Source organism: Spermophilus citellus, assembly GCF_964194105.1.
Source record: "Spermophilus citellus genome assembly, chromosome: 7".
In the NCBI taxonomy this organism is placed as follows: domain Eukaryota; kingdom Metazoa; phylum Chordata; class Mammalia; order Rodentia; family Sciuridae; genus Spermophilus; species Spermophilus citellus.
Window position 1 is genome coordinate 15685498 of NC_138188.1, and position 14391 is coordinate 15699888.

Here is a 14391-nt window from a genome sequence, read left to right on the forward strand (position 1 = left end):
GCTGAGATTTCTGGAGATTCTTATATTTGGGAAGCCTGGCAACCCCTTTCCATGAAAGTGTTTCTTGCCAGTCACTGTTAGGGCTACATCAAGAGGAAACAAAACATAGAGATAGAACGTGAAACTGCTTTATTGTGTCAAGTTTCAAGAAGCTAGCACAAACCGTGTTGGATTTAGAGTTCCAAATACATCTATCAATATAGGAGAAAACAGAGTGAAACCTAAAAATTCAAACTGTTACTGGAAACGAACGCTTCAACATAGAAGAACGACATTTGGGGAACCAAGTCGCCTTAGTGTACTGATCATTACCTGAAAGTATCATCCAGTTTGGGTGAAAAAATATTTGCTGAGATTTCTGGAGATTCGTAATTTTGGGAAGCCTGGCAACCCCTTTCCATGAAAGTGTTTCTCGCCAGTCACTGCTTAGGGCTACATCAAGAGGAAACAAAACATAGAGATAGAACGTGAAACTACTTTATTGTGTCAAGTTTCAAGAAGCTAGCACAAACCGTGTTGGATTTAGAGTTCCAAATACACCTATCAATATAGGAGAAAACAGAGTGAAACCTAAAAATTCAAACTGTTACTGGAAACGAACGCTTCAACATAGAAGAACGAAATTTGGGGAACCAAGTCGCGTTAGTGTAGTGATCATTACCTGAAAGTATCATCCAGTTTGGGTGAAAAAATATTTGCTGAGATTTCTGGAGATTCGTAATTTTGGGAAGCCTGGCAACCCCTTTCCATGAAAGTGTTTCTCGCCAGTCACTGCTTAGGGCTACATCAAGAGGAAACAAAACATAGAGATAGAACGTGAAACTACTTTATTGTGTCAAGTTTCAAGAAGCTAGCACAAACCGTGTTGGATTTAGAGTTCCAAATACATCTATCAATATAGGAGAAAACAGAGTGAAACCTAAAAATTCAAACTGTTACTGGAAACGAACGCTTCAACTTAGAAGAACGAAATTTGGGGAACCAAGTCGCCTTAGTGTACTGATCATTACCTGAAAGTATCATCCTGTTTGGGTGAAAAAATATTTGCTGAGATTTCTGGAGATTCGTATATTTGGGAAGCCTGGCAACCCCTTTCCATGAAAGTGTTTCTCGCCAGGCACTGTTAGGGCTACATCAAGAGGAAACAAAACATAGAGATAGAACGTGAAATTACTTTATTGTGTCAAGTTTCAAGAAGCTAGCACAAACCGTGTTGGATTTAGAGTTCCAAATACATCTATCAATATAGGAGAAAACAGAGTGAAACCTAAAAATTCAAACTGTTACTGGAAACGAACGCTTCAACATAGAAGAACGAAATTTGGGGAACCAAGTCGCCTTAGTGTACTGATCATTACCTGAAAGTATCATCCTTTTTGGGTGAAAAAATATTTGCTGAGATTTCTGGAGATTCGTATATTTGGGAAGCCTGGCAACCCCTTTCCATGAAAGTGTTTCTCGCCAGTCACTGTTAGGGCTACATCAAGAGGAAACAAAACATAGAGATAGAACGTGAAACTACTTTATTGTGTAATGTTTCAAGAAGCTAGCACAAACCGTGTTGGATTTAGAGTTCCAAATACATCTATCAATATAGGAGAAAACAGAGTGAAACCTAAAAATTCAAACTGTTACTGGAAACGAACGCTTCAACATAGAAGAACGAAATTTGGGGAACCAAGTCGCCTTAGTGTACTGATCATTACCTGAAAGTATCATCCTGTTTGGGTGAAAAAATATTTGCTGAGATTTCTGGAGATTCTTATATTTGGGAAGCCTGGCAACCCCTTTCCATGAAAGTGTTTCTTGCCAGTCACTGTTAGGGCTACATCAAGAGGAAACAAAACATAGAGATAGAACGTGAAACTGCTTTATTGTGTCAAGTTTCAAGAAGCTAGCACAAACCGTGTTGGATTTAGAGTTCCAAATACATCTATCAATATAGGAGAAAACAGAGTGAAACCTAAAAATTCAAACTGTTACTGGAAACGAACGCTTCAACATAGAAGAACGACATTTGGGGAACCAAGTCGCCTTAGTGTACTGATCATTACCTGAAAGTATCATCCAGTTTGGGTGAAAAAATATTTGCTGAGATTTCTGGAGATTCGTAATTTTGGGAAGCCTGGCAACCCCTTTCCATGAAAGTGTTTCTCGCCAGTCACTGCTTAGGGCTACATCAAGAGGAAACAAAACATAGAGATAGAACGTGAAACTACTTTATTGTGTCAAGTTTCCAGAAGCTAGCACAAACCGTGTTGGATTTAGAGTTCCAAATACATCTATCAATATAGGAGAAAACAGAGTGAAACCTAAAAATTCAAACTGTTACTGGAAACGAACGCTTCAACTTAGAAGAACGAAATTTGGGGAACCAAGTCGCCTTAGTGTACTGATCATTACCTGAAAGTATCATCCTGTTTGGGTGAAAAAATATTTGCTGAGATTTCTGGAGATTCGTATATTTGGGAAGCCTGGCAACCCCTTTCCATGAAAGTGTTTCTCGCCAGGCACTGTTAGGGCTACATCAAGAGGAAACAAAACATAGAGATAGAACGTGAAACTACTTTATTGTGTCAAGTTTCAAGAAGCTAGCACAAACCGTGTTGGATTTAGAGTTCCAAATACATCTATCAATATAAGAGAAAACAGAGTGAAACCTAAAAATTCAAACTGTTACTGGAAACGAACGCTTCAACATAGAAGAACGACATTTGGGGAACCAAGTCGCCTTAGTGTACTGATCATTACCTGAAAGTATCATCCAGTTTGGGTGAAAAAATATTTGCTGAGATTTCTGGAGATTTGTAATTTTAGGAAGCTTGGTAACCCCTTTCCATGAAAGTGTTTCTCCTCAGTCACTGCTTGGGGCTACATCAAGAGGAAACAAAACATAGAGATAGAACGTGAAATTACTTTATTGTGTCAAGTTTCAAGAAGCTAGCACAAACCGTGTTGGATTTAGAGTTCCAAATACATCTATCAATATAGGAGAAAACAGAGTGAAACCTAAAAATTCAAACTGTTACTGGAAACGAACGCTTCAACATAGAAGAACGACATTTGGGGAACCAAGTTGCCTTAGTGTACTGATCATTACCTGAAAGTATCATCCAGTTTGGGTGAAAAAATATTTGCTGAGATTTCTGGAGATTCGTAATTTTGGGAAGCCTGGCAACCCCTTTCCATGAAAGTGTTTCTCGCCAGTCACTGCTTAGGGCTACATCAAGAGGAAACAAAACATAGAGATAGAACGTGAAACTACTTTATTGTGTCAAGTTTCAAGAAGCTAGCACAAACCGTGTTGGATTTAGAGTTCCAAATACATCTATCAATATAGGAGAAAACAGAGTGAAACCTAAAAATTCAAACTGTTACTGGAAACGAACGCTTCAACATAGAAGAACGAAATTTGGGGAACCAAGTCGCCTTAGTGTACTGATCATTACCTGAAAGTATCATCCAGTTTGGGTGAAAAAATATTTGCTGAGATTTCTGGAGATTCGTAATTTTGGGAAGCCTGGCAACCCCTTTCCATGAAAGTGTTTCTCGCCAGTCACTGCTTAGGGCTACATCAAGAGGAAACAAAACATAGAGATAGAACGTGAAACTGCTTTATTGTGTCAAGTTTCAAGAAGCTAGCAGAAACCGTGTTGGATTTAGAGTTCCAAATACATCTATCAATATAGGAGAAAACAGAGTGAAACCTAAAAATTCAAACTGTTACTGGAAACGAACGCTTCAACATAGAAGAACGAAATTTGGGGAACCAAGTCGCGTTAGTGTAGTGATCATTACCTGAAAGTATCATCCAGTTTGGGTGAAAAAATATTTGCTGAGATTTCTGGAGATTCGTAATTTTGGGAAGCCTGGCAACCCCTTTCCATGAAAGTGTTTCTCGCCAGTCACTGCTTAGGGCTACATCAAGAGGAAACAAAACATAGAGATAGAACGTGAAACTACTTTATTGTGTCAAGTTTCAAGAAGCTAGCACAAACCGTGTTGGATTTAGAGTTCCAAATACATCTATCAATATAGGAGAAAACAGAGTGAAACCTAAAAATTCAAACTGTTACTGGAAACGAACGCTTCAACTTAGAAGAACGAAATTTGGGGAACCAAGTCGCCTTAGTGTACTGATCATTACCTGAAAGTATCATCCTGTTTGGGTGAAAAAATATTTGCTGAGATTTCTGGAGATTCGTATATTTGGGAAGCCTGGCAACCCCTTTCCATGAAAGTGTTTCTCGCCAGGCACTGTTAGGGCTACATCAAGAGGAAACAAAACATAGAGATAGAACGTGAAACTACTTTATTGTGTCAAGTTTCAAGAAGCTAGCACAAACCGTGTTGGATTTAGAGTTCCAAATACATCTATCAATATAGGAGAAAACAGAGTGAAACCTAAAAATTCAAACTGTTACTGGAAACGAACGCTTCAACATAGAAGAACGACATTTGGGGAACCAAGTCGCCTTAGTGTACTGATCATTACCTGAAAGTATCATCCAGTTTGGGTGAAAAAATATTTGCTGAGATTTCTGGAGATTTGTAATTTTAGGAAGCTTGGTAACCCCTTTCCATGAAAGTGTTTCTCCTCAGTCACTGCTTGGGGCTACATCAAGAGGAAACAAAACATAGAGATAGAACGTGAAATTACTTTATTGTGTCAAGTTTCAAGAAGCTAGCACAAACCGTGTTGGATTTAGAGTTCCAAATACATCTATCAATATAGGAGAAAACAGAGTGAAACCTAAAAATTCAAACTGTTACTGGAAACGAACGCTTCAACATAGAAGAACGACATTTGGGGAACCAAGTCGCCTTAGTGTACTGATCATTACCTGAAAGTATCATCCAGTTTGGGTGAAAAAATATTTGCTGAGATTTCTGGAGATTCGTAATTTTGGGAAGCCTGGCAACCCCTTTCCATGAAAGTGTTTCTCGCCAGTCACTGCTTAGGGCTACATCAAGAGGAAACAAAACATAGAGATAGAACGTGAAACTACTTTATTGTGTCAAGTTTCAAGAAGCTAGCACAAACCGTGTTGGATTTAGAGTTCCAAATACATCTATCAATATAGGAGAAAACAGAGTGAAACCTAAAAATTCAAACTGTTACTGGAAACGAACGCTTCAACATAGAAGAACGAAATTTGGGGAACCAAGTCGCCTTAGTGTACTGATCATTACCTGAAAGTATCATCCTGTTTGGGTGAAAAAATATTTGCTGAGATTTCTGGAGATTCGTATATTTGGGAAGCCTGGCAACCCCTTTCCATGAAAGTGTTTCTCGCCAGTCACTGTTAGGGCTACATCAAGAGGAAACAAAACATAGAGATAGAACGTGAAACTACTTTATTGTGTCAAGTTTCAAGAAGCTAGCACAAACCGTGTTGGATTTAGAGTTCCAAATACATCTATCAATATAGGAGAAAACAGAGTGAAACCTAAAAATTCAAACTGTTACTGGAAACGAACGCTTCAACATAGAAGAACGAAATTTGGGGAACCTAGTCGCCTTAGTGTACTGATCATTACCTGAAAGTATCATCCTGTTTGGGTGAAAAAATATTTCCTGAGATATCTGGAGATTCGAATATTTGGGAAGCCTCCAACCCCTTTCCATGAAAGTGTTTCTCGCCAGTCACTGTTAGGGCTACATCAAGAGGAAACAAAACATAGAGATAGAACGTGAAACTACTTTATTGTGTCAAGTTTCAAGAAGCTAGCACAAACTGTGTTGGATTTAGAGTTCCAAATACATCTATCAATATAGGAGAAAACAGAGTGAAACCTAAAAATTCAAACTGTTACTGGAAACGAACGCTTCAACATAGAAGAACGACATTTGGGGAACCAAGTCGCGTTAGTGTAGTGATCATTGCCTGAAAGTATCATCCAGTTTGGGTGAAAAAATATTTGCTGAGATTTCTGGAGATTTGTAATTTTAGGAAGCTTGGCAACACCTTTCCATGAAAGTGTTTCTCCTCAGTCACTGCTTGGGGCTACATCAAGAGGAAACAAAACATAGAGATAGAACGTGAAATTACTTTATTGTGTCAAGTTTCAAGAAGCTAGCACAAACCGTGTTGGATTTAGAGTTCCAAATACATCTATCAATATAGGGGAAAACAGAGTGAAACCTAAAAATTCAAACTGTTACTGGAAACGAACGCTTCAACATAGAAGAACGACATTTGGGGAACCAAGTCGCCTTAGTGTACTGATCATTACCTGAAAGTATCATCCAGTTTGGGTGAAAAAATATTTGCTGAGAATTCTGGAGATTCGTAATTTTGGGAAGCCTGGCAACCCCTTTCCATGAAAGTGTTTCTCGCCAGTCACTGCTTAGGGCTACATCAAGAGGAAACAAAACATAGAGATAGAACGTGAAACTGCTTTATTGTGTCAAGTTTCAAGAAGCTAGCACAAACCGTGTTGGATTTAGAGTTCCAAATACATCTATCAATATAGGAGAAAACAGAGTGAAACCTAAAAATTCAAACTGTTACTGGAAACGAACGCTTCAACATAGAAGAACGAAATTTGGGGAACCAAGTCGCCTTAGTGTACTGATCATTACCTGAAAGTATCATCCAGTTTGGGTGAAAAAATATTTGCTGAGATTTCTGGAGATTCGTAATTTTGGGAAGCCTGGCAACCCCTTTCCATGAAAGTGTTTCTCGCCAGTCACTGCTTAGGGCTACATCAAGAGGAAACAAAACATAGAGATAGAACGTGAAACTGCTTTATTGTGTCAAGTTTCAAGAAGCTAGCACAAACCGTGTTGGATTTAGAGTTCCAAATACATCTATCAATATAGGAGAAAACAGAGTGAAACCTAAAAATTCAAACTGTTACTGGAAACGAACGCTTCAACATAGAAGAACGAAATTTGGGGAACCAAGTCGCGTTAGAGTAGTGATCATTACCTGAAAGTATCATCCAGTTTGGGTGAAAAAATATTTGCTGAGATTTCTGGAGATTCGTAATTTTGGGAAGCCTGGCAACCCCTTTCCATGAAAGTGTTTCTCGCCAGTCATTGCTTAGGGCTACATCAAGAGGAAACAAAACATAGAGATAGAACGTGAAACTACTTTATTGTGTCAAGTTTCAAGAAGCTAGCACAAACCGTGTTGGATTTAGAGTTCCAAATACATCTATCAATATAGGAGAAAACAGAGTGAAACATAAAATTCAAACTGTTACTGGAAACGAACGCTTCAACTTAGAAGAACGAAATTTGGGGAACCAAGTCGCCTTAGTGTACTGATCATTACCTGAAAGTATCATCCTGTTTGGGTGAAAAAATATTTGCTGAGATTTCTGGAGATTCGTATATTTGGGAAGCCTGGCAACCCCTTTCCATGAAAGTGTTTCTCGCCAGGCACTGTTAGGGCTACATCAAGAGGAAACAAAACATAGAGATAGAACGTGAAACTACTTTATTGTGTCAAGTTTCAAGAAGCTAGCACAAACCGTGTTGGATTTAGAGTTCCAAATACATCTATCAATATAGGAGAAAACAGAGTGAAACCTAAAAATTCAAACTGTTACTGGAAACGAACGCTTCAACATAGAAGAACGACATTTGGGGAACCAAGTCGCCTTAGTGTACTGATCATTACCTGAAAGTATCATCCTGTTTGGGTGAAAAAATATTTGCTGAGATTTCTGGAGATTCGTATATTTGGGAAGCCTGGCAACCCCTTTCCATGAAAGTGTTTCTCGCCAGTCACTGTTAGGGCTACATCAAGAGGAAACAAAACATAGAGATAGAACGTGAAACTACTTTATTGTGTCAAGTTTCAAGAAGCTAGCACAAACCGTGTTGGATTTAGAGTTCCAAATACATCTATCAATATAGGAGAAAACAGAGTGAAACCTAAAAATTCAAACTGTTACTGGAAACGAACGCTTCAACATAGAAGAACGAAATTTGGGGAACCAAGTCGCCTTAGTGTACTGATCATTACCTGAAAGTATCATCCTGTTTGGGTGAAAAAATATTTGCTGAGATTTCTGGAGATTCGTAATTTTGGGAAGCCTGGCAACCCCTTTCCATGAAAGTGTTTCTCGCCAGTCACTGTTAGGGCTACATCAAGAGGAAACAAAACATAGAGATAGAACGTGAAACTGCTTTATTGTGTCAAGTTTCAAGAAGCTAGCACAAACCGTGTTGGATTTAGAGTTCCAAATACATCTATCAATATAGGAGAAAACAGAGTGAAACCTAAAAATTCAAACTGTTACTGGAAACGAACGCTTCAACATAGAAGAACGAAATTTGGGGAACCAAGTCGCCTTAGTGTACTGATCATTACCTGAAAGTATCATCCTGTTTGGGTGAAAAAATATTTCCTGAGATTTCTGGAGATTCGAATATTTGGGAAGCCTCCAACCCCTTTCAATGAAAGTGTTTCTCGCCAGTCACTGTTAGGGCTACATCAAGAGGAAACAAAACATAGAGATAGAACGTGAAACTGCTTTATTGTGTCAAGTTTCAAGAAGCTAGCACAAACCGTGTTGGATTTAGAGTTCCAAATACATCTATCAATATAGGAGAAAACAGGGTGAAACCTAAAAATTCAAACTGTTACTGGAAACGAACGCTTCAACATAGAAGAACGAAATTTGGGGAACCAAGTCGCCTTAGTGTACTGATCATTACCTGAAAGTATCATCCTGTTTGGGTGAAAAAATATTTGCTGAGATTTCTGGAGATTCGTATATTTGGGAAGCCTGGCAACCCCTTTCCATGAAAGTGTTTCTCGCCAGTCACTGTTAGGGCTACATCAAGAGGAAACAAAACATAGAGATAGAACGTGAAACTACTTTATTGTGTCAAGTTTCAAGAAGCTAGCACAAACCGTGTTGGATTTAGAGTTCCAAATACACCTATCAATATAGGAGAAAACAGAGTGAAACCTAAAAATTCAAACTGTTACTGGAAACGAACGCTTCAACATAGAAGAACGAAATTTGGGGAACCAAGTCGCCTTAGTGTACTGATCATTACCTGAAAGTATCATCCAGTTTGGGTGAAAAAATATTTGCTGAGATTTCTGGAGATTCGTAATTTTGGGAAGCCTGGCAACCTCTTTCCATGAAAGTGTTTCTCGCCAGTCACTGTTAGGGCTACATCAAGAGGAAACAAAACATAGAGATAGAACGTGAAACTACTTTATTGTGTCAAGTTTCAAGAAGCTAGCACAAACCGTGTTGGATTTAGAGTTCCAAATACATCTATCAATATAGGAGAAAACAGAGTGAAACCTAAAAATTCAAACTGTTACTGGAAACGAACGCTTCAACATAGAAGAACGAAATTTGGGGAACCAAGTCGCCTTAGTGTACTGATCATTACCTGAAAGTATCATCCTGTTTGGGTGAAAAAATATTTGCTGAGATTTCTGGAGATTCGTATATTTGGGAAGCCTGGCAACCCCTTTCCATGAAAGTGTTTCTCGCCAGTCACTGTTAGGGCTACATCAAGAGGAAACAAAACATAGAGATAGAACGTGAAACTACTTTATTGTGTCAAGTTTCAAGAAGCTAGCACAAACCGTGTTGGATTTAGAGTTCCAAATACATCTATCAATATAGGAGAAAACAGAGTGAAACCTAAAAATTCAAACTGTTACTGGAAACGAACGCTTCAACATAGAAGAACGACATTTGGGGAACCAAGTCGCGTTAGTGTAGTGATCATTGCCTGAAAGTATCATCCAGTTTGGGTGAAAAAATATTTGCTGAGATTTCTGGAGATTTGTAATTTTAGGAAGCTTGGCAACCCCTTTCCATGAAAGTGTTTCTCCTCAGTCACTGCTTGGGGCTACATCAAGAGGAAACAAAACATAGAGATAGAACGTGAAATTACTTTATTGTGTCAAGTTTCAAGAAGCTAGCACAAACCGTGTTGGATTTAGAGTTCCAAATACATCTATCAATATAGGGGAAAACAGAGTGAAACCTAAAAATTCAAACTGTTACTGGAAACGAACGCTTCAACATAGAAGAACGACATTTGGGGAACCAAGTCGCCTTAGTGTACTGATCATTACCTGAAAGTATCATCCAGTTTGGGTGAAAAAATATTTGCTGAGATTTCTGGAGATTCGTAATTTTGGGAAGCCTGGCAACCCCTTTCCATGAAAGTGTTTCTCGCCAGTCACTGCTTAGGGCTACATCAAGAGGAAACAAAACATAGAGATAGAACGTGAAACTGCTTTATTGTGTCAAGTTTCAAGAAGCTAGCACAAACCGTGTTGGATTTAGAGTTCCAAATACATCTATCAATATAGGAGAAAACAGAGTGAAACCTAAAAATTCAAACTGTTACTGGAAACGAACGCTTCAACATAGAAGAACGACATTTGGGGAACCAAGTCGCCTTAGTGTACTGATCATTACCTGAAAGTATCATCCAGTTTGGGTGAAAAAATATTTGCTGATATTTCTGGAGATTTGTAATTTTAGGAAGCTTGGCAACCCCTTTCCATGAAAGTGTTTCTCCTCAGTCACTGCTTGGGGCTACATCAAGAGGAAACAAAACATAGAGATAGAACGTGAAATTACTTTATTGTGTCAAGTTTCAAGAAGCTAGCACAAACCGTGTTGGATTTAGAGTTCCAAATACATCTATCAATATAGGAGAAAACAGAGTGAAACCTAAAAATTCAAACTGTTACTGGAAACGAACGCTTCAACATAGAAGAACGACATTTGGGGAACCAAGTCGCCTTAGTGTACTGATCATTACCTGAAAGTATCATCCAGTTTGGGTGAAAAAATATTTGCTGAGATTTCTGGAGATTCGTAATTTTGGGAAGCCTGGCAACCCCTTTCCATGAAAGTGTTTCTCGCCAGTCACTGCTTAGGGCTACATCAAGAGGATACAAAACATAGAGATAGAACGTGAAACTGCTTTATTGTGTCAAGTTTCAAGAAGCTAGCACAAACCGTGTTGGATTTAGAGTTCCAAATACATCTATCAATATAGGAGAAAACAGAGTGAAACCTAAAAATTCAAACTGTTACTGGAAACGAACGCTTCAACATAGAAGAACGAAATTTGGGGAACCAAGTCACGTTAGTGTAGTGATCATTACCTGAAAGTATCATCCAGTTTGGGTGAAAAAATATTTGCTGAGATTTCTGGAGATTCGTAATTTTGGGAAGCCTGGCAACCCCTTTCCATGAAAGTGTTTCTCGCCAGTCACTGCTTAGGGCTACATCAAGAGGAAACAAAACATAGAGATAGAACGTGAAACTACTTTATTGTGTCAAGTTTCAAGAAGCTAGCACAAACCGTGTTGGATTTAGAGTTCCAAATACATCTATCAATATAGGAGAAAACAGAGTGAAACCTAAAAATTCAAACTGTTACTGGAAACGAACGCTTCAACTTAGAAGAACGAAATTTGGGGAACCAAGTCGCCTTAGTGTACTGATCATTACCTGAAAGTATCATCCTGTTTGGGTGAAAAAATATTTGCTGAGATTTCTGGAGATTCGTATATTTGGGAAGCCTGGCAACCCCTTTCCATGAAAGTGTTTCTCGCCAGTCACTGTTAGGGCTACATCAAGAGGAAACAAAACATAGAGATAGAACGTGAAACTACTTTATTGTGTCAAGTTTCAAGAAGCTAGCACAAACCGTGTTGGATTTAGAGTTCCAAATACATCTATCAATATAAGAGAAAACAGAGTGAAACCTAAAAATTCAAACTGTTACTGGAAACGAACGCTTCAACATAGAAGAACGACATTTGGGGAACCAAGTCGCCTTAGTGTACTGATCATTACCTGAAAGTATCATCCAGTTTGGGTGAAAAAATATTTGCTGAGATTTCTGGAGATTTGTAATTTTAGGAAGCTTGGTAACCCCTTTCCATGAAAGTGTTTCTCCTCAGTCACTGCTTGGGGCTACATCAAGAGGAAACAAAACATAGAGATAGAACGTGAAATTACTTTATTGTGTCAAGTTTCAAGAAGCTAGCACAAACCGTGTTGGATTTAGAGTTCCAAATACATCTATCAATATAGGAGAAAACAGAGTGAAACCTAAAAATTCAAACTGTTACTGGAAACGAACGCTTCAACATAGAAGAACGACATTTGGGGAACCAAGTCGCCTTAGTGTACTGATCATTACCTGAAAGTATCATCCAGTTTGGGTGAAAAAATATTTGCTGAGATTTCTGGAGATTCGTAATTTTGGGAAGCCTGGCAACCCCTTTCCATGAAAGTGTTTCTCGCCAGTCACTGCTTAGGGCTACATCAAGAGGAAACAAAACATAGAGATAGAACGTGAAACTACTTTATTGTGTCAAGTTTCAAGAAGCTAGCACAAACCGTGTTGGATTTAGAGTTCCAAATACATCTATCAATATAGGAGAAAACAGAGTGAAACCTAAAAATTCAAACTGTTACTGGAAACGAACGCTTCAACATAGAAGAACGACATTTGGGGAACCAAGTCGCCTTAGTGTACTGATCATTACCTGAAAGTATCATCCTGTTTGGGTGAAAAAATATTTGCTGAGATTTCTGGAGATTCGTATATTTGGGAAGCCTGGCAACCCCTTTCCATGAAAGTGTTTCTCGCCAGTCACTGTTAGGGCTACATCAAGAGGAAACAAAACATAGAGATAGAACGTGAAACTACTTTATTGTGTCGAGTTTCAAGAAGCTAGCACAAACCGTGTTGGATTTAGAGTTCCAAATACATCTATCAATATAGGAGAAAACAGAGTGAAACCTAAAAATTCAAACTGTTACTGGAAACGAACGCTTCAACATAGAAGAACGACATTTGGGGAACCAAGTCGCCTTAGTGTACTGATCATTACCTGAAAGTATCATCCAGTTTGGGTGAAAAAATATTTGCTGAGATTTCTGGAGATTCGTAATTTTGGGAAGCCTGGCAACCCCTTTCCATGAAAGTGTTTCTCGCCAGTCACTGCTTAGGGCTACATCAAGAGGAAACAAAACATAGAGATAGAACGTGAAACTGCTTTATTGTGTCAAGTTTCAAGAAGCTAGCACAAACCGTGTTGGATTTAGAGTTCCAAATACATCTATCAATATAGGAGAAAACAGAGTGAAACCTAAAAATTCAAACTGTTACTGGAAACGAACGCTTCAACAAAGAAGAACGAAATTTGGGGAACCAAGTCACGTTAGTGTAGTGATCATTACCTGAAAGTATCATCCAGTTTGGGTGAAAAAATATTTGCTGAGATTTCTGGAGATTCGTAATTTTGGGAAGCCTGGCAACCCCTTTCCATGAAAGTGTTTCTCGCCAGTCACTGCTTAGGGCTACATCAAGAGGAAACAAAACATAGAGATAGAACGTGAAACTACTTTATTGTGTCAAGTTTCAAGAAGCTAGCACAAACCGTGTTGGATTTAGAGTTCCAAATACATCTATCAATATAGGAGAAAACAGAGTGAAACCTAAAAATTCAAACTGTTACTGGAAACGAACGCTTCAACTTAGAAGAACGAAATTTGGGGAACCAAGTCGCCTTAGTGTACTGATCATTACCTGAAAGTATCATCCTGTTTGGGTGAAAAAATATTTGCTGAGATTTCTGGAGATTCGTATATTTGGGAAGCCTGGCAACCCCTTTCCATGAAAGTGTTTCTCGCCAGTCACTGTTAGGGCTACATCAAGAGGAAACAAAACATAGAGATAGAACGTGAAACTACTTTATTGTGTCAAGTTTCAAGAAGCTAGCACAAACCGTGTTGGATTTAGAGTTCCAAATACATCTATCAATATAAGAGAAAACAGAGTGAAACCTAAAAATTCAAACTGTTACTGGAAACGAACGCTTCAACATAGAAGAACGACATTTGGGGAACCAAGTCGCCTTAGTGTACTGATCATTACCTGAAAGTATCATCCAGTTTGGGTGAATAAATATTTGCTGAGATTTCTGGAGATTTGTAATTTTAGGAAGCTTGGTAACCCCTTTCCATGAAAGTGTTTCTCCTCAGTCACTGCTTGGGGCTACATCAAGAGGAAACAAAACATAGAGATAGAACGTGAAATTACTTTATTGTATCAAGTTTCAAGAAGCTAGCACAAACCGTGTTGGATTTAGAGTTCCAAATACATCTATCAATATAGGAGAAAACAGAGTGAAACCTAAAAATTCAAACTGTTACTGGAAACGAACGCTTCAACATAGAAGAACGACATTTGGGGAACCAAGTCGCCTTAGTGTACTGACCATTACCTGAAAGTATCATCCAGTTTGGGTGAATAAATATTTGCTGAGATTTCTGGAGATTTGTAATTTTAGGAAGCTTGGTAACCCCTTTCCATGAAAGTGTTTCTCCTCAGTCACTGCTTGGGGCTACATCAAGAGGAAACAA